At 46.9% G+C, this 18,458-nt stretch overlaps 2 pseudogenes; one reads left to right on the top strand and one right to left on the bottom strand.

The window, feature by feature from the left end:
- The first annotated feature begins 6,541 nt into the window (after positions 1-6,541).
- On the top strand, positions 6,542-8,446 carry LOC134367546 (emerin-like; annotated as a pseudogene).
- A 7,099-nt stretch (positions 8,447-15,545) lies between these two features.
- LOC134368478 (paraneoplastic antigen-like protein 5) lies at positions 15,546-16,900 on the bottom strand (annotated as a pseudogene).
- Positions 16,901-18,458: the final 1,558 nt, after the last annotated feature.

The raw sequence follows: 18,458 nt of genomic DNA on the forward strand, positions 1-18,458 counted from the left end.
TGAAAGTGGATCCTTATCTGACACCATATAGAAACATCATCTCAAAATGGATTAAAAATCTCAACCTAAGACCTGAAACCGTACAATTCTTTATAGAAAATATAGGCGGAAAGGTCGTCGATGTTAGCCTTGGCAATAATTTATTGATTGTCACGTCAGAAGTTTAGGAACCGAAAACAAAAATAAACAAGTGGGACTCCATCAACCAAAATGGCTTCTGAATAGCCAAAGAAACAATTAACAAAGTGAAGAGACAGTCTACAGATTGAAAGAAAATATTTGTGAAGCATATTTCTGAGAATGGTCTGAACAGATCTTTCTCCAAAGAAGACTTACAAATGGCCAACAGGTTTATGAAAGGTGCTCAACATCAGTAATAATTGGGGAAATGAAAATCAAAATCACAATCAGATCTCACTTCATGTCTGTTGGGATGGCTATTACCCAAACGTCAAGAGGTAACAGAAAGGGAAAACATTGTACACTGTTGGTGGGAATGTAAGTTGGTACAATGATGATGGATAACAGTGTGAAGGTTCCTCAGAAAATCAAATCAAAACCAGAACTACCATATGATCCAGCAATCCCTCTGTTGAGCACATTCCCAAAGGAAATTCAATCAGTGCCTCACAGAGATATCTCTAGTCCCAATTAGTGTTAACTCATTGTTCCTACCGGAAACAAGCATTTCTAATTAGCAGAATATTTTTTTCATATTCCTGGCATCAAATATTTATTCTAGCCATCTTTTCTTGTTCCCCATCATGTGATTCCCTAAGTGCTACCACCCTTCTAGAGAACTAGCTCACTACTGCACCAAGAAATGAGAAATGTGGAGAAGAATGATGTGACTTTTCTCTTCCTGTCTTCAGCCAGTTGATCTAGTTTATGGAGGTAGGTGTAATTAAATCTTACCTTGGTAACTCCACTTATTATATCCATAGTACTAACTCAACATTCGCTAAAGAAACAGGAACCTAGAGTTGACTAGAATGTGTTTTTCAAGTTCCCATATTCAGCAAGTTTTTAACAGTAATTTCTAGTTGACTCATCATATTTGGCTAGGCACCACTAAATAGCTAGAATAGTGGCACATTATTTCAATAAGTAATGAGAAGTAGTGATGAAAAGAATGTGTTTTTCCTCATAATGGATTCATCTATTTATCTCCAATTAATTATTCACCTGGGTAAAGGAGATGCCTATTGCATGAGCCAATATTTCTAACACAAATTACGAATTTTGAGTTAAAAAATGGTTATGCAATTTCCTGGAATAAACCGGTATTCATCAGGAATGATTCCATAGTCTATATATTTCTAGCCATTTCTAGCATCAACTATATGAATTATGTATTTACCAACTGATGTTGGTAGTTAAGACTTTATCATCCCTACAGAAGTAAATAATAAAAAGTTAAGGATGGGTTTCCCCTGCTTTGTGGAGTATGAATAAGGCAAATGTACTTCACAGGGCCTGCTTTTCCAAAGCCTTGCAGTTTCAAATATTGACCTTACCAAGGACTGGAAATATTCCCCAGGCTACATAGTCTCTGTTGTGAGGTCAAGAATTGTAACACAGCAAGATTGCTGGCTCAAAGACAGACAGGTTACTGATTGATATGTAAAAACACTGGGAAATTGCTGTAAGAAGACAGTGTTTGCTAAAATCTAGCTTTTGTTGCAAATTGCATTATGGAATGTCACCTTGCTTGTCTTACTGAATGTTACCAGCTTTTATTGTTAAACTTGTTTACGTATACTTAGCAAAAACCACACCTATGTTCTCTTCCTGTAACTTTCTGGTCTGGAGAATAAATGCGGGAAGAGAACCCCAACTCGTGGTTGATTTCCCAAATGGAAGGAATACCCCATTCTTGAGGGTTCTTGGAGATTAACCACTTTTTGCGGCTTCTCACTGCTCAGAAGAGATGGGCTTTGAGTAATCATTGGCAGCTCCATCACCCAGGTGTTTAGGGGTGACAGATTCGTGGGAGGCAAATCAACACTGCTTGGCATTCCATAGTTATTCAAGTTATCCCCAGTTAGCCCTAACAACTTTTTTCCTAGGTAACACTCAGCATTATCTCTTCTTCTAATTTTTTTATTCCAACTAGAACTACTGATTAAGAGTTGAAAAGAACATGACTTTTAGGTGAAGGCTTCCCTTGTTATTTTAATGTTCGCTGGCTGTTTTTTTTTTTTTTTTTAAACAAGTTTCATGGGAAAACTCAGTAAAGTAGAGCTAATTTATTAGTCCAACAACAACAACAAAATTAATCTGCAAAGAATATTTTTCTACTACTTGCATTTCACTTATTATTCATATTGTCTGCATTTTACTACTGACTTGGGAAGCATGACTTGCCTATATTATTAATTCATTTTCTCAACAATAAATAAGAAGTGTTGAGAAGAACGATTTTTTCAATTCCTGTATTCAACTAGTTTTTCTAGTTATGGTTATTTATTCCTAGTAAACTAATTACCTGAATACAGCCAGTTAGGGAAGTTGATAGGTAGATAGATAGATAGGTAGATAGAGAGAGCTATAGACAGAACTAACACACTATCAAACAAGAATTAATAATTTATACCTAAGAAAAATCTAATATTTCTTCTTTTTTCCTTTACCTAGTTATTCTAATTGTCTCCAGTTATGCCTTGTTAACTACTTACATATTTACAACAACTCTGTAGAGTATTAACTCATTGTTTTAATAGGAAACAACAACTGAGACTTGAGAAATGTGTGTTTTCTCTTCCATTCTCCTATTCATCCTATTTGCTTCTGTTCATCTCTAGTTAACTAGTTTTTCAAGGAGCCACACCCATCTGTAGTACTCCCTCAGTTCAACAAAATGCGAGAATTTGAAGTTGAAAAGAATGTGATATTCAGCTTTCTGGCTTCAACTAGTTGTTTAGTAGTTATCAGTTGCACTAAGTCAATATTATGAAAACATAAGAATTTAGATCAGACAAGACTGTTTACTATTTTCAAAAGCCTAGATATAAACTTGTTTTAGAAATTATGTCTAATACATTAGTTTAAGTACTGCTGATTGTGTTAATCACTAACACATTATTTCAGGCAGATAGAAGAAGCTAGAGTTGAGAGCACAGTAATGTGTTTTCTATTCCCTCCCTTGAAATAGTTAACTACAGGTAAATTATTAGTGAGAAACCATTAATTATATACAGTAATAAAACTATATCTCAACATGAGATAAAAAGTTAGATTTAAAGGTTTTGAGCCCTTTTCCACCTGTCGTCCTTGTTATCTCTACTTACTGCTATCAAACTGGTTACATAGGTTCTACTTGATACCTGCAGTACTTGTTTTTCTGAGAAAAAAATTGTAAAATGTTAGATTTTAGAAGAAACTCATTTTAAATTTACTCACTTAAAATATTAATTCTGGTTATCTCAATTTTTTTTCAGTATGACTAGCTATCTACATCCCACTAGTCTCTATATAACCAATGCCTTACATCAGCAAGATATAAGAATAGCACCAACTATTTCTCTAGGTGTTTCTAGTTATCTCTAGTAAAATTGTGACCTAGCTAGCGATAGTACAGTCATCACAATCTAATCACTTCTTAAAGGCCTCACATCTCAATTACCATTATAGGATTTCCTACCCTCTTAATGGAGATCAACTCTCGAACACATGGACTTTTAGTGTACATATTCAGCCCACCGCATAATACTTACTTTTATACCCAATTATTTATTCCCAAAGGAAATCAGGATTTAGAATCGGGAAGGATGATTTTCTTCATCCTATCACCCTATACTTATGGATATTTATTTGTATTACTATCTATATATTACCTAGGTACCATTACACATCTACAGGACCACCTCATTGTTCCATCAAGAAATGAGAAATTTGAGGGGCCAGCCCATGCCTCACTTAGGAGAGTGTGGTGCTGATAGCACCAGGGCTGCGAGTTCAGATCCCTATATAGGGATGGCCAGTTGGCTCACTTGGGAGAGTGTGTTACTGACAACACCAAATCAGGGGTTAGGATTCCCTTACCAGTCATCTTTAAAAAAAAAAAAAAAGAAAGAAAAAGAAAAGGAAAGAAATAAGAAATTTAAGTTGTAAATTCAAATTTCAAATTTACGAGGTAAGAATTTTGAGGGTAAAAGAGTGGTTATTTTAACTATACAATAGTTAACAATGGCTGTTTTTAACTCTACAATAGTTAACAATGGCTGTTGTTAACTATACAGTAGTTAAAAATGGCTGTTGTTAACTATAATCACCACGCTATGCATTAGATCTCCAGAACTTATTCTTATTGAATAACTGAGACTTTGTACCCTTTGAGTATAGTTAACAATACTGTACTGTATACTTTAAACTTGCTGAGAGCATAGATCTTTACTGTTCTGTGTATGCTGTTGTAGTTGGAGGCAGCACTCTATAAATGTCAAGTATATCCAGTTGATTGCTGGTGTTGTTGAGTTCAGCTATGTCCTTCACAGTTTTCTGCCTGCTGGATCTGGCCACCTCTGATATAGGTGTTTAAAGTCTCCATCTAAGATAGTGGATTCATCTCTGTCTCCCTACAGTTCTTTCAGTCATTGCCATGTAATGTGATATGTGGTTAAGTGCTTACACATTAAGGATTGTTATGTCTCCTTGGAGCACTGAACACCTTTATCCTTATGTAATGCACTTCTTAATCCTTGATAACTTTCCTTGACTGGCAGTGTGCTCTGTTTGAGATTAAGATTGCTGCTCCTGCTTTCTTTTGATGAGTGTTAGCATGGTATATTTTTCTCCATTCATTCACTTTTAGTCAATACATTTCTTTATATTTAAACGGGATTTCTTGGAGACAAAATATAATTGCATCTTGTTTTGTGATCATCTCTGACGATGTCTGAATTTAATTGGTGTATTTAGTCCATTCATATGTAAGGTGTATTTGGTGTATTTAGTCCGTTCATATTACTGGTAGAGGTGGATAAATATCTACCGTACTTGTTAGTTTTCTATTTGTTGCCCCTGTTCTCTGTTCTTAGTTTCGTCTTCCACTATTAACTGCCTTTTGTGGTTTAAATGATTCCATTATCTGTCCTTTCTTAATATATTTCTTGTACTTCCTATGCTACCTTTTTTAGTGGATGCCCTAGAGTTGGTCATACACACTTACAACTAACGCAAGTCCACTTTCAATGACTCTGTACCACTTCATGGGGTGTGTGAGCACTGTGTATAATAATAGAATACTAATTCTTCCAACCTGTTCCATAGCCGTGAGCTTCACTTACGTATAAGCAGATATAGGCAAAATACATATGTATAACAGATTTTACATGCATATGATATGAACTAATCATGCATAATTGCCTCCATTTAACTATTATGTTGGACAAAGTATTATTTGTCAGTTATTGGAAGAATTAGAAAAATGAAAGTTTTTATTTCACCTTCACTTATTCCTTCGTTGATAGTCTTCCTATCTTTATGTACATCTGTGTTTTTGACCTGTATCACATTCCTTCTGTCTAAAGGACTTTTAACACGTCTTTCATGGCAGGACACTGGCAACGAATTCCCTTAATTTCTATTCTCCGAGAAGGCCTCTATTTAGCGTTCACATTTAAACGATAATTTTGCAGGGTAAAGAATTCTAGGTTTGGCATATTTCTCTCAACAATTTAAACATTTCACCCTACTCTCTTTCTGCTTGTCTGCTTTCTGAGGATAAGTTGGATGTAGTTCATATCCTTGTTCTTGTACAGGTAAGGATTTCCCCCCCTTCTGTCTTGTTTCTGGAATTTTTTTTTAAACTTTAATTTTATGTAGTTTGACCAAGATGTACCTAGGTGTAGCTTTCTGTGCACTTATGATGCTTGCTATTCTCTGACCGTCCTGGATATGTAGTTTGGTGCCTGACTTTAATTTGTGAAAATTCTCAGTCCTTACATTTTCAGTTTTTGTTCCTTTTGGGGGGGGGGGCAGTTGTCTGGTTTGGGGATTTGAACCAGGACTTGGACACCGGGGACAGGGAGCGATGGCGGACGGCAGGGAGATGCAAGGACAGGGCTAAGCCCAAGAAACTCAGGGAACCGAACTGCCCCAAGCGCGCCCATCCCGCCCGCTTCCCTGTCCTGGCCGGTGTCGGCCAGCTCGGCTCCAGCAGGTCCTGTCCCGCTCTTCGGTACAGCCTAAACGACAAAGCAGGTGACGACGCTGCACGCCATGCCCGCCCTACTCCCACGGCCACACGGGTCTGCGCAGCTTTGGCTAGTGCAGGCCCCGCCCCTCACTTCCCTGCAGCCTCTGCCGCCCTTAGGGACTTTGGGCTATCTAGCCCCGCCCCCCGGCGCGCAGCACAGCCCCGCCCACTCCCACGACTGTGACGCACACGGGACGCCGGCGTGACGCCAGCATGGCTGCTGCCCAGGCATTCTTGCTGCCACCACCCTGTTGCTAGGCAGCCGTTGCTAGGCTTGTGTAGACAGGTCGTGGCCGCCCGCAGGCCTTCCCCTCCCGCCTCCCGGTGCCGGCTGCGCCCGCCATGGACGACTCTGCGGTTATGTCGGACCCAGAGCTGGCCGCCCTGCTGCGCTATTTCATCCAGCACGCGAACGTCTTGGGTACGCAGCGGCCCGCGGCGGTCGGGTCCCCTCCCGGGACATACTCCCTGCGTTTCGTCCCGCTCCTTCCCCCGCACCCATTCCCCGTGTCGTCCCGCTCCTTCCCCCGCACCCGTTCCCCGTGTCCCCACTGCGCTCTCCCCCAGGTTTGAGGACCATACCCCTGACCGCCCTGCGCCCTGTGTCTGGCCAGGCTCCACTAACAATCACTTGGAAGAGGAAATCTTCAGGTTCATGACCCAGAGGCAGAGGAAGCTTTAGTCCTCTAAATCGTCTGCCTCCTCCTATGGGTTCTCCAGTGAGACCCTGCCCCAGAGGCCCGCCTGGCCACCCATGGGATGGGAACGGGGCATGGACGACGGGGAGGATGGGTCGGGAGTGTGGGGAAAGGGCGTTGGCCGATTAGGGCGCTGGGGAGAAGGGAGGAAATCCTGGGGGGGAAAGGACTGTTCCTCCTGCCCCATTCAGACTTGGATTCAGCTCTCAAGGGCTCTTCTGATATTGTACAATCTGCCCAAGAAAGATGACACCTTACTTTACCAGAGCAAGGGTAAGGCAGGGATGGGGTGGGCACCCTGATATCTGAAGCCCACTCCGTCGGGGACCCCGGTCTTAGGGAGAACCTGAGGCCCCAACACCCACCACCTCTCAGCAACCCTAGGAGGGAGAAACTTTGTCATAGTCCCGTAATGTGATTCAGATTAGGTCCATTGGACCAGGCAGGGCATACCGATGCTTCCTCTGCTAACCATGCCCCCGTTCATAAGGCTGTAATGACGAGTACTGTGAGTAGAGTTACCTGACCGCCAGGGCTTCCAGGGAGGCCGATTCTGTGGGTACATCCAAGGGATTCTACCAGCCAGTGACTTCGCTCTCAGATGCTGACACCTTCTACCACCAGGCGAGCTGGCTGTCAGGCATCCTGTACTTTGATCCGACCTGAGGGGACCATAGCTGGGTTTGGGCAAATACAGTGCAGGAGGGGGGACACTGGGTGCACCCTTCATTCTCCAGGGAGAGTTAGGGTCAGGAGACACCTGTTTGGTCAGGGCCCTACTTTGGGGAGCCGTGAGAACTATTTGACTAGAGAGCATGGGAAGGCACATGGCCTGGACCCTGGTCTGAGATCTAGACTCATGCTCTTTCTGAGAATCCTTAAATTAGAAAGGAGGGTGCTGGGGCACAGGCAGCCAGGACAGTCACTGAGCGAGTGGTAAGGCCCCACAGACAAAAGGCCGGGAATTCAGAAGGTTCTGGAAGGGGCAGGTCCCTGGCCTTTAAGCAATGGTCTGAGTGGGCTGGCCAAGGAAGTTTAGACTGCGGAATATGATAGGGCCATGGTGATCCCAACAACCAGTTCCCTCACTCTGATTTGCTTCTGCAGATTCGAGATGACAGTCTTTTGTCTTCTTCCGAAGAGGACAGCAAGGATAGGTGAGTAGTGGAGAGTCCCAGGGACAGGGCTGGTTCTGGGCCCAGGCTCTCCTGGCCCACTTGCTCCCCTCTTTTGCCTCAGGGAACACCCCGTGTAAGGCTTGGTCATTGCCTACCAGAGCGTCGCACACTACCGCCACATTTCCAGCATCTCCAAGAGCTCGCAGGACCTGTCCTATTTTCCTACATCCTCATCCTCCTCTTCTTTATCCTCATCTTCATGTTCCTTTCCTTCATGTCTCACCCGATATACCATCCAGCCATCAAAGCAGGCCCTTAGGGTCCCGCTCTGGGGCCAGCTTCTGGTTTTCCTGCTCTTAAATGCCATCCTACTCTTTGTTTACTACTACTGGAAGCTTCGAGAGGGCAACCCCTTCTGGATGAAGCCCTGACGGTTTTTGGCTTCAGAGCCAGTTCTTCTCAGAAGGCTGATTTCTTCAGCAGTGTTTGATGGGGGTGGGGGTGGGGGTGTTCCGTGTGTTCTAGCTTTGGGAGGCTGGGCCTAGCCCGAGGCAGTGTTTGTTCTCCCTGCCTTGTCCTGCCAGGGAGGCAGAAGACTCAGGCCCTCCAGTATATGGTGGTCCTGGGCTTTCGTTCCTCTGGAGCTTCCTGGCCCTGGTTGCCTGTGACCCTTAAGGCCTGGTAGGGAAATAACTCACTCCCGAGGACAATACGGTTGTTGTAATGCATGCCTCTTGTTCATTGACACCTTCTTGGCCAAAGGCCACCCTGGCTTTGTTTTCGTGGACACACAATAAAAAGACCATTTATTTGTAATATGTTGGCTCTTCGTGCTGGGGGAGGTGTTGGGCTCCCATGACATGGGGCCTCTGGTCTTGGATCTCAAGGATCACTGTCTGGCTTTGCATTTATGTTTTGATCTTGGGATGGGGATCAAATGCTACCCATAGATATGTTCTTAGTTTTATTGTGGGTTTTATTCCTTAACTCATTCCCCAAAGCATTTACAGTGTGCATAGGTTACATGCAAATACTACGCCATTTATGTAAGGGACTAGAGCTTCAGTGGATTTTGTTATGGGGGTGGGGCAGGGGGGGTGGGAAGTGTCCTGGAACCAATCCACCAAGATCCCGAGGGATGCCTACTTATAAAAATACCTATAGTATACCAAAGTCTGTGGAGAGAACCCAGTTGGAAATGCAGCATAAATTTCTGTGGTGTTCCAACCTCAGCATCCAAGGGCACATAGCTGGTGGAGCATTCCTGAGCTCCTCGAATTGCTGCTTATTTAGTGACACAGGGGAAAAAGTTTCAAAGACTCTGAAGTTCACCAAAGGGTGCATGAATCCATTGACCATACACACACGCGTGCACCTGCTCCCCCATACACATGCCATGCCCTTCTTTCCTTGTTTATGCAGTTAGATGCACCATCCAGCCGTGTATACACTCCCTTACCAACCCCTTTAGTTCCTTTGCCTCTCTCTCCCTCCAGTGCCCTTGTGTGTCTACAGCCCCATGCCTCTCTGAACCCCACAGGGCCAGCCTGCTTCCCAGCTGTGCTGGAAGAGCTGAATATTGTTGGGGGCCATCTCTCCCTAGCGCTGGCTGGCTGAATTTTGGTGGCCAATTCCCTGGTATTATACTCCTCGTCCCTCTCTCCAAAAGTACTCTTTCACCCCTTCTTCTCTACTCAAACTACCAACATTCCTGCTAATGACTTTGCCCCATAGTTCACTGAGAAAACAGGTGCAACTGGCTGAGAACCACGTCATCCTCCCACCATCAAACCTACTCACTCTCTGTGTCTGGGTCCCTATTCACTGCTCTGGCCTGGTGGCAAGGGATGAACTGCCTCTGCCCCTACAAGGCCAACTCGTGTCCTTGTCCCATCTTCCATCCCTTCTATCACTTGCTTAGTAGGCCCTTTTGTCCTCACATGCCCTTCTAGTGACAACCTTGGTACTTGCGCCCCTTTACTATGTGTATGTATATCAAAATTTCATGTTGGACACCTTCGCTTTATACAGTAAATCAATAAATAAAGTCCTAAACTCACTGCTAAAGTCATCTACACAGCCTTTCCCTGCTCTCCCTACTCCATCCGCTCCAGAGGGACCATTTGAACTACTGGGAGTGTGGAGGAGAAGATGAATTAGGGACAGAAATGGCACATGGGACTCTTGGGACACATGATGATATCCCTAGGCTCACAGAGTCCTGGCCTTCAGAGTAGGAAGGAAGCAGAAATTTTTCTTCATTATAAAGAAGGGGAAACTGACCCCTGAAAAGGAAATGGACTTGCCCTACATCCCCCTGTGATGGGGCTGCATAGCCAGGACTGAAACACGTTCACTTCCCTATGTCTCAATGATGCCTTCAATTATCACAGTGATTTCTTTTGTGGTCTCTATGTTTTTGTCCCAAAAGTAATCACATGAATTCTTATATGCAAAAACTTCAAGCTGTCCGGATTTACATGGAGTAAAATATAAAAGCGTGCCCTCTTGCGGGCCCATACAGGGCATTTCTCTTCCCAGTGCTACCCACTGTCAGTGATGACAGTGTCAAGTCACACTGCACCAAACCACCTCTCAAGAGTTTGCTGCACTTTCAGAGACTCTCATTTGTCCTGGAGGTGAACATGCCTTGGGCTAGTCAGCAGCAAACCTCAGGGAGCATAACATCCACTTGGGGAATGTACAAAAAACAACCAAATTGCATACTTTAAGAGCCAGGGTTTTATGTCATGTGAGTTTTATCTTGGACAAAGGTCACAACAGGCTTTGTGGGATGTCACCAAGGACCAAGCTATTGAATCAGAGGTGGCAGAGTCCACATTTTACTCCACACATATCTCGACAGCTTGGCAAGCCATGTCCTCTCCCTTCCATTTGCAACGTGTCTCCTCTCCTGGTCCCACTGCTAGGAGAAGATGTGTGAGTCACCCATCTCCTGGGTGCAACACAGACAGAGGGTCTGGAGAGAAGGGGAGGGCCTGGGTTCTTTGTGCAGAGCCAGGGAGTTGGAGGAAGCAGAGCCCCAAGGCACTGGTGAGGAAGGAGGCAAAGGAGGAGAAAGTGGGTCTGCCTGGGGTAGGAGGTGGGATCATTGTTCCTGCAAGTGGCAGGGGCTGTCCCTGGACAGTGTCCAGTGCCCGAAGGTCTCAGAACCCCTGGACCCCACCAAAAAAGGGGGCACTCGGGCCCTCTGTGGGGTGGTGCGGCATGAAAGTGGGCTTTGGTCCAGGTCAGGGTGGGAATGAATGGGATCGGTGCGACGCTGCCATCCCATCCAGGGTGGTATGAATTCCAGCTGTCCCGTCTTTTCAACATAGAAATGGAAGACCCCCTTCTCCCCATGTGCAAGTCAGGGGATGGGTGTGCAACAAGTTTGGACTGGGGACAGCCACTCAGACCCTAGGGTCTCTCAGGAAATCCAGGAGAGACAAGGCACATGGCCTCAGGCTGCAGGACCCCAGCTGGGAACTGTGCAGCAGCGGCCTGGGTAGAAGTAGGAGCTGGCTCTGAGCGGCCATGCTTGTGGGAGTGGGGGTGTGGGAGGCCTGTCCCGGGGACTGTCCCCTGACAATGTTGTGGGCCTCCAACAACAGGGGATGTGCTTGGCTCTGGGACAAGGAAGCATCTTCCTGGGAACACCGAGTGCAGCTTGGTGGTGGACAGGAGCTCCTTGTTTCAAACCATGTGGATGCTGCCGGCTGATGGTGGGGGACAGGAGGCCCATGGTGTGTCCTACAGCCTGGCGGGGACCACCTGGGTATGCAGGGCTCCTGTGGGCATTGGCCCTGCCACCTACCTGGGGCCCTAGCCAGGCCTCCACCATCAGGTTATTAGGGAGATGGTCAAAGGCATCCACCGAGCCAAGTGCAGATCCCCCTGGCCCTGTAGGAGGCCCCCTGCCTTCCTGCACAAGCTCATCTTGTCCCCTTCCCACATGCCCTGGGTCCTTCTCCACAACCACAAAATTGTGCCAGCCCCACTTCGGACTCCTCCTTCGCCTCTGCTGGGAAGCTGGATACCCGGGGTGGGGCTGGGGGTGTGGGCCCAACTCTTTTCTGACACACACCCCCACTGGCCCTATCGGTCTAGACCCCTCTGTCACCGTGTCTCTACTGCTGGTCCCCACAGTGGGCTGGGACAGGCAGGGTGGGGATCAGAGCCTGCATCTCCAGGGCCCTGGTCTGGTGGCTTTCTGGAGCAGGGGCTGGGTCAGGTGAGTTGAACGGACCTGATCAAGTTCAGCCTTAGCCTCTGTCAATCTCTTCCTTACCAGTTTGGGCAGAAACGCTCCCCAAGCCCGGTCTGGCACAGGGGTGGCCCCAGGTGCCTGTGTGGGAGCAGGTGTGGACTGAAGACCAGGCCCCACAGGCTGGGCGGCCCGCCACAAGGAGCACAGGCTCCCTCAGACACCTGGGAAACCACAGCCACTGAGAGATGGAAGTCGAGAGCTCACGCCACCTGAGTCACTATAAATCTCTATTTTCAGCTACGCAGCCCCAGGAAGTTACTCTCTCATAAGTCTTACAAACTTTTTCTATTGCTGCCTTTTATGCTTTCTCATTCCAGTTGGATGTGGAAGAGATCGCATATTTGGTTTTTAATTCCTCCACAGCACTTCACATGGTACGTTTTGTGTAGTACAAATGACATCATTATTTTTGGAGTGTATAGTGAACATTTAAAACAGAAGCTATGTTTTCCTTAACTTAAAGAGGTCCCATGACAGGCCATTTTATTCCTTCTTAGGAATCATGGTACCGGAACTGTGAGTGAAAATAAATGGGGCATTACCTCCTAAAAAGTGATGGTATTTTATGGTTTGGGACTGCCAGTCTTTTTCTGTCTTTGTTCCATCTTGACCAGAACTGTTCCTCAACCCATTTTTCAGAGTTAAGTATAAAACTATTGCATCTCCCGTAATATAAGTCTTTCACTCAAATCTGACATTTAGAAATTTCTTAAGTGGGTATTTTTATCTCCATGTATTTACTATAACATTTTAATTTGAAATAAATAACAAGCCTATGTATGAAAAGTTGTGCCTTTTGAAATGTAATTTTACCTGTTTAGAACGTGACATGAAAGCGGCTTATAACTGAAGTGGACTTTTTGTTTTAGGCTCTCAAGGACTTGGATGGGAATGATGAAAGTCTCCTTATTGACGAACAAAGTGAACTTAACAAAGACATGGCCGTGTTGCAGCAAAACATTATGATGGGAACTGTAAGTAGTGACTCTTTAATATTAGAGACTAAGGGTGGGTGTGGGCACTGGAACACTTTGTGGAGTTGCGTATGAGAATTATGTACATTTCATTTTCTGAAACAGCATCAGCAAGAAATGGCAATTATTGAAATATCTCTTCAATCTCTGTTATTTGGAAGACTCTGAAGAAGGAACTTGAACGTCAGTTATATGACACAAGTATAACATTAGCTACCCTAAACTCCATTACAGTGGCTTAGAAATTCTAGTATAATTCAGTATATCTTGCTTATCATTAGTTTCTTTGTTCAATGCAAGACCACATTGCTGTTAACCAGCGAGTATACCCTCAAAAGTTACGTGAATACCAAAGTTGCATATATCAGGCTTCCAGCCCTTCGATAGTAATGGTGACTTTTTCTCCCTAAACCTGTCAGTTAACTTTTAGCAAGAATGATGGGCCGACCCTGTGGTTCACTCGGGAGAGTGCGGCGCTGGGAGTGCAGTGGCGTTCCCGCCACGGGTTCGGATTCTATATAGGGATGGCCGATGCGCTCAAAGGCTGAGCGCGGTGTGGGTGACGGCAAGCCAAGGGTTGCGATCCCCTTACCGGTCACAAAAAAAAAAAAAAAAAAAAAGATAGATGACTTAATTTTAGGTTTGGCTTCAGTGGATCGCTATCAGTTCCAAGAGGTAGAAAGCACAAGCATGGAAGGTTAAATTGTTCTTTCTTAAGAAAAATATAAGAGAAGACAAAATGAATTTTATCTGCTCACACTTGTTTATTACGAAGCCGGTTACAGAGCCAATTTCAATGAAAATTTGATTTCAAAAGAAAACCTATTCTATGGCCGTCAAAATGATTAAAAGAAACTTCTGTTTGTACTTTTGAAGCAAATTAAAGTGCTAAATATTATCGAGACAACTGAACGAGATAAATAAATACCAGTGCTGAGCCATGGGTTTGTGAATATGTCATTTTCACAGAGACACCAAAATGTCATTTAAGTGGTTTTGGTCCAATATATATGACACCTGCTCTTAGCATTGATTTAGGAATTTTACTAATGTATATGTATAATGAATTATTTGTGCTTTATGTATTTTACATCTATTTTTAAAGGTAAATTGTCGAGAGTGCTTTGCTTTCTACGTATAATATTCAGTAGTATGTGGAAGTGTCAATGCACATGCATCTAAAACCTTGAATCGATAATTCTCATACATTTCCTTTTGTAATGTGCACTTTATACATTTAACAATACGCACAGTCTTCATTTTATTTAATAACTATGAAATTGTTTGAGAATATATTTCGAACAACTTAGTAAAATGTCTTCTTTTATTGAGTTACTGAAGTTGCTTTCACGAACCATTCAAAATAAAATAGTCCCACTTGGAGAAGAGCCGGGGTCCTGGGGCCTGGGTCTGGATGCTGTTTCTCGCCCTCCCTTCAACTTCTACCCACTTATACCTGGGGCTGCCCGAGTGCCACGGTGACCCAACCAGGCACTGCCCCATGTCATGTCACCGTGCTCTGTGCATCCCAGGGGCTCCCATAGACCATCATGGCGCCTGCCCCTCACTTGCCAAAATGTTAATCTGGCCCCTGTGTCCCCTCATCCCCACCTCCATCCCAGCCCAGGCTGGCCCAGCCATCAATTGCCCACAGCAGAAGCGAGACTCAGCTGCAACATCCAGAGAACTTTACTGACAAGAAAAATCTGCTGAACCACTGAGGAGAAGGGGACGACATCACAGAGAGGACATCCCAACACCCACGAGAGGTCATGGGTCCCGGGGACCCCTCCTCCTGGGGTTCCTGACCAGGTGCCACATCTGCCACCCACACTGTGGCCCTAACACCTTCTCCCTTCCTTAGGGCTCCCCGATCTGCCTCTGGCCAGGACGGTGGACTCTGGAAATGTCCCCTCACTTGAGGGAACTTGCTCCTGGTTTGACCCTCTGGTCCAGGGTCCTGCCCAGAGCCCTCAGCTGTACATTCTTGAGTCTGTACTTTCCTGGTGTCCCCACCCGAGGCTTGGGCGCCCCATGTGCGGGGTGCAGCAGCTCCCCACTTGCATCTCTGGCACCTCGTCAGGGCCGTCAGTGAGTCACATGGAGTTTGGTCTTGGTTGGTGGAGTCCCTTCCAGCTGGTGGAGGAGGACGGGGCACAGCCTGGGCCTGGCTGCTCTGCCCCTCTGACCCACTCAAGTCAACTGTTGTTTTCCTGGGCTGCCCCTTCCCCTTGATAAAATGTCTCTGCTGCCTGCTAGGAGAAGCGGTGCCTGGGTCTTCTGAGCCTATGCATCGTAGGGCTCGCGGTGGCTCATGGCCCTAGTCCCCATCTCGTTTCCCGATGCTGCTGTCTCCTGCTACAACCTGTGTCCTCCCCAGTGATGGAGGTTTGTCTTCAGCCACTGCACACGCTGCCTGGCCATGGCCTTCTTCCCCAGTGCTGTGGCAGCACAGCAGTCGGCTGCGCTTCAGTGAAGGGAGAGCCCCTTCCTGTAGGGTCTGGCTGCTGCTCTCACCAAAAGACCCTGCCTGCATGGGGACCTGAGCTGCGGGGACTGCTTGCCCAAGGCCCCCGCTACTGCCTGCCCCCCTGCGGCCTTCCAGCCCCTTCCTACAGGACTCTGCTTCTCCATCATCACAGCCATGGTGGCCTCCCTCTCCTCTTCATCTCGAATGACTTTCATTAACTCCATAAATGTGGGGTGACAGTCTCACTGATCAAGGAGCTTGAGCTTGTGCTGGAGGGTGGTGGACATGCAGGTCCGAGCTAGAAAATGTTTCAGATGAATCATGTCTGTGCTCTGCTCTAAGGGGCTCTGCTCCACGGCTTTCTGCAGCAGGGGTTCTAAGCGTAGCAAGTAAGCAGAGACTCTCTCCGGTCTTCTGAAAGGTCTGAAGAAACCTAAACTGAGAGCTTCTAAAGTCCTCTTTATCCCCAAAGATCTGCTTCAGGGCGTCCAGGCACTGCTCCACAGAGATAGAGTCATTGTGGGCCCAGAGCACCTGCATGATGGACAGGGCAGAGCCGCATAAACTCTGCAGCAGACGCCACCTCTTCTCCACCTCAGACACTTGCCACATCTGCATCATGTCAGTGACCTGCTCTAGCCACACTTCAATGGTCTCTTCACCTGGGCCTGGGAAAGCACTTCCCGGAAATACTTTCGGTTTTTGGTACCACGTGCTGTCTTCCAGAGGTTTCAAAACGGCTGGCCGGACTTGGCTCGAGCCCTCTAGCTCCATGTCCTCAGTGGACAAGGTGCTATAGGCCAGGGTTTTGGCCACGGCTACCACTCTCCGGCCCTCATCTTTCAGGAAGTACTTAGGTCAATTGATAAATTGTTCATCTGGGTTCCGGGGTTTTACCAGCACTTCCCAGGTGCCCTCATTTCCTGGTATCTGACTAGGGATTGTTGCAAAATTGACAGTCAGCCAACTCGATGAGGACAGCCTTGGCATTGTCTTCCCTTAGGATCGTTCTGCCCAGCACCCTGTACGCACACAGGGGCTTGAAGCCTGCCTTCACGGTCTCTTTAATTTCAGCCTCACTACACTCCACGGGGATGCCCACGATCAGCAGGGCCTTCCTGGGGTCCAGGTCCATGCCCTTGCACCAGTCCTCTAACAGTGTCTCCGCCATGGCTCTCACTGCCTACGGACTGATCTAATACTAGGGCACTAATCAGCTCAGAGCTTTACCAGGACTCAAATAATTCTGAGCCAATGTCAAGGAGGAAGGCAGAAGTGCCCCAGGTTTCCACAGCCTGTAATGCAAAGGGGTGAGAGCATTGTTAACACCCACTCCCCACCTCCACCCAGAGCACCTCCTCTGCCCCCATCTCCCCATTCAGGGACTTAGTTCCTGATTCCCAGGGCTCCTGCAGTTATTTTGTGGAGAGCAGAGTGTGGAGGGTCTCCCCAAGAAAATCTCCTCCACCTCAGCCCTCCTAGCTGAGCTCCATTTTTTGTGGGTTCCTCCTTGAAATCTCTGGGCTGTGCATGCCTGTGGTGAAAAGGCCAGTTCAGGAGGCAGGGCCTGATGCCTGGGGACAATCACAAAGCCCTCGAGGAAGGAGAGGGCAGTAAAATGCCCCCCGCCCCCTGGGGCTCTGCTGCCCCACAATAGCTGGCTCCCTCCTTGCCGGGGCAAAGGCTGGCAGAAGGAGCTGCAGAGCTCTCCTCTTTCTCAGAAAATGCCTGACAGATGAGAGAGATGACTGGAGCTCTGTGCAGTGCAATGAGAGGGGCGGGTATGGAGCGAGTGACGAGCTCTGGTGTTGCCATAGATGCCGAGAACAGTGTGGACCATGGGTTTCCATTGCAGGAGGATGTCTGCAGTAGTGTTAAGGCCCTCAAGGAGCAACAGGTGATGTCCCCGGCTTCCATCCAATCAAGCATCTTAGCCACAAGGGTGTGAGTGAGGGAAGGGGCAGTGTGGGGTGAGGTGGGCAGCAAGGGTGAGTGCTGAAAAACAAGAGCTTGTGCTTTCAAATTCGTGGAAGCTGGTATCAGGAGCAGAAAAGGGACCCAGAAAGGGTCTCCTCTGCTACACTGCAGGAAACAGACAACTCTTGCTGTAGGTGTCGCCCTGCCCTGCAGTCTGTGAGCCCTGGCAGGCAGCCCCTCCACTCCTGCTCTTTGCCAGGGTTACACAGGCCCCTCCCAACACAGCCCACCTCCCAGCTGCTCACCCTGCTGAGTAGGTCCCACCAGCAGTTCAGATGCTGCTGCGATTCCGATTCCACTAGCACTCAGCACTCCCTCTGCTCTCTAGCTCTGTCCAGTCAGGCAGATCCAGAGGTGATGGGTCCCGCTCCACTGGATCTATCCAAAGCAAGACAGATGTATGTTGGTTCTGGTCCACGTCTCCCGCTCAGGTTGTGTCAATTCTGAGTCTCCAGAGGTGTACACAACGACCCTGGTGCAGGGATACAAGAAACTACCCAACTGGGGGCTGCTGCTTAGGCAGAAAAGATCCAGGGGTAATGTTGCTGTTCCAACCCCAGTACAAACCCAACAAATTCTTAAAACCCACCCCTCCCCCCCAAATTGAACTCTTCCCAAGCTCCATCCCTGCTCAAAGCCCTGCACCCACCCAAGCCTAACCTTTATCCCCAAGCTCCCTACTCTCATTTCCCTGTGCTCCCCACTCCCACCCTGTTACCTACAGCCCTCTGTGCCCCTCACTTGTACACATA

The sequence above is a fragment of the Cynocephalus volans genome, chromosome X (assembly GCF_027409185.1).
Source record: "Cynocephalus volans isolate mCynVol1 chromosome X, mCynVol1.pri, whole genome shotgun sequence".
Taxonomy (NCBI): domain Eukaryota; kingdom Metazoa; phylum Chordata; class Mammalia; order Dermoptera; family Cynocephalidae; genus Cynocephalus; species Cynocephalus volans.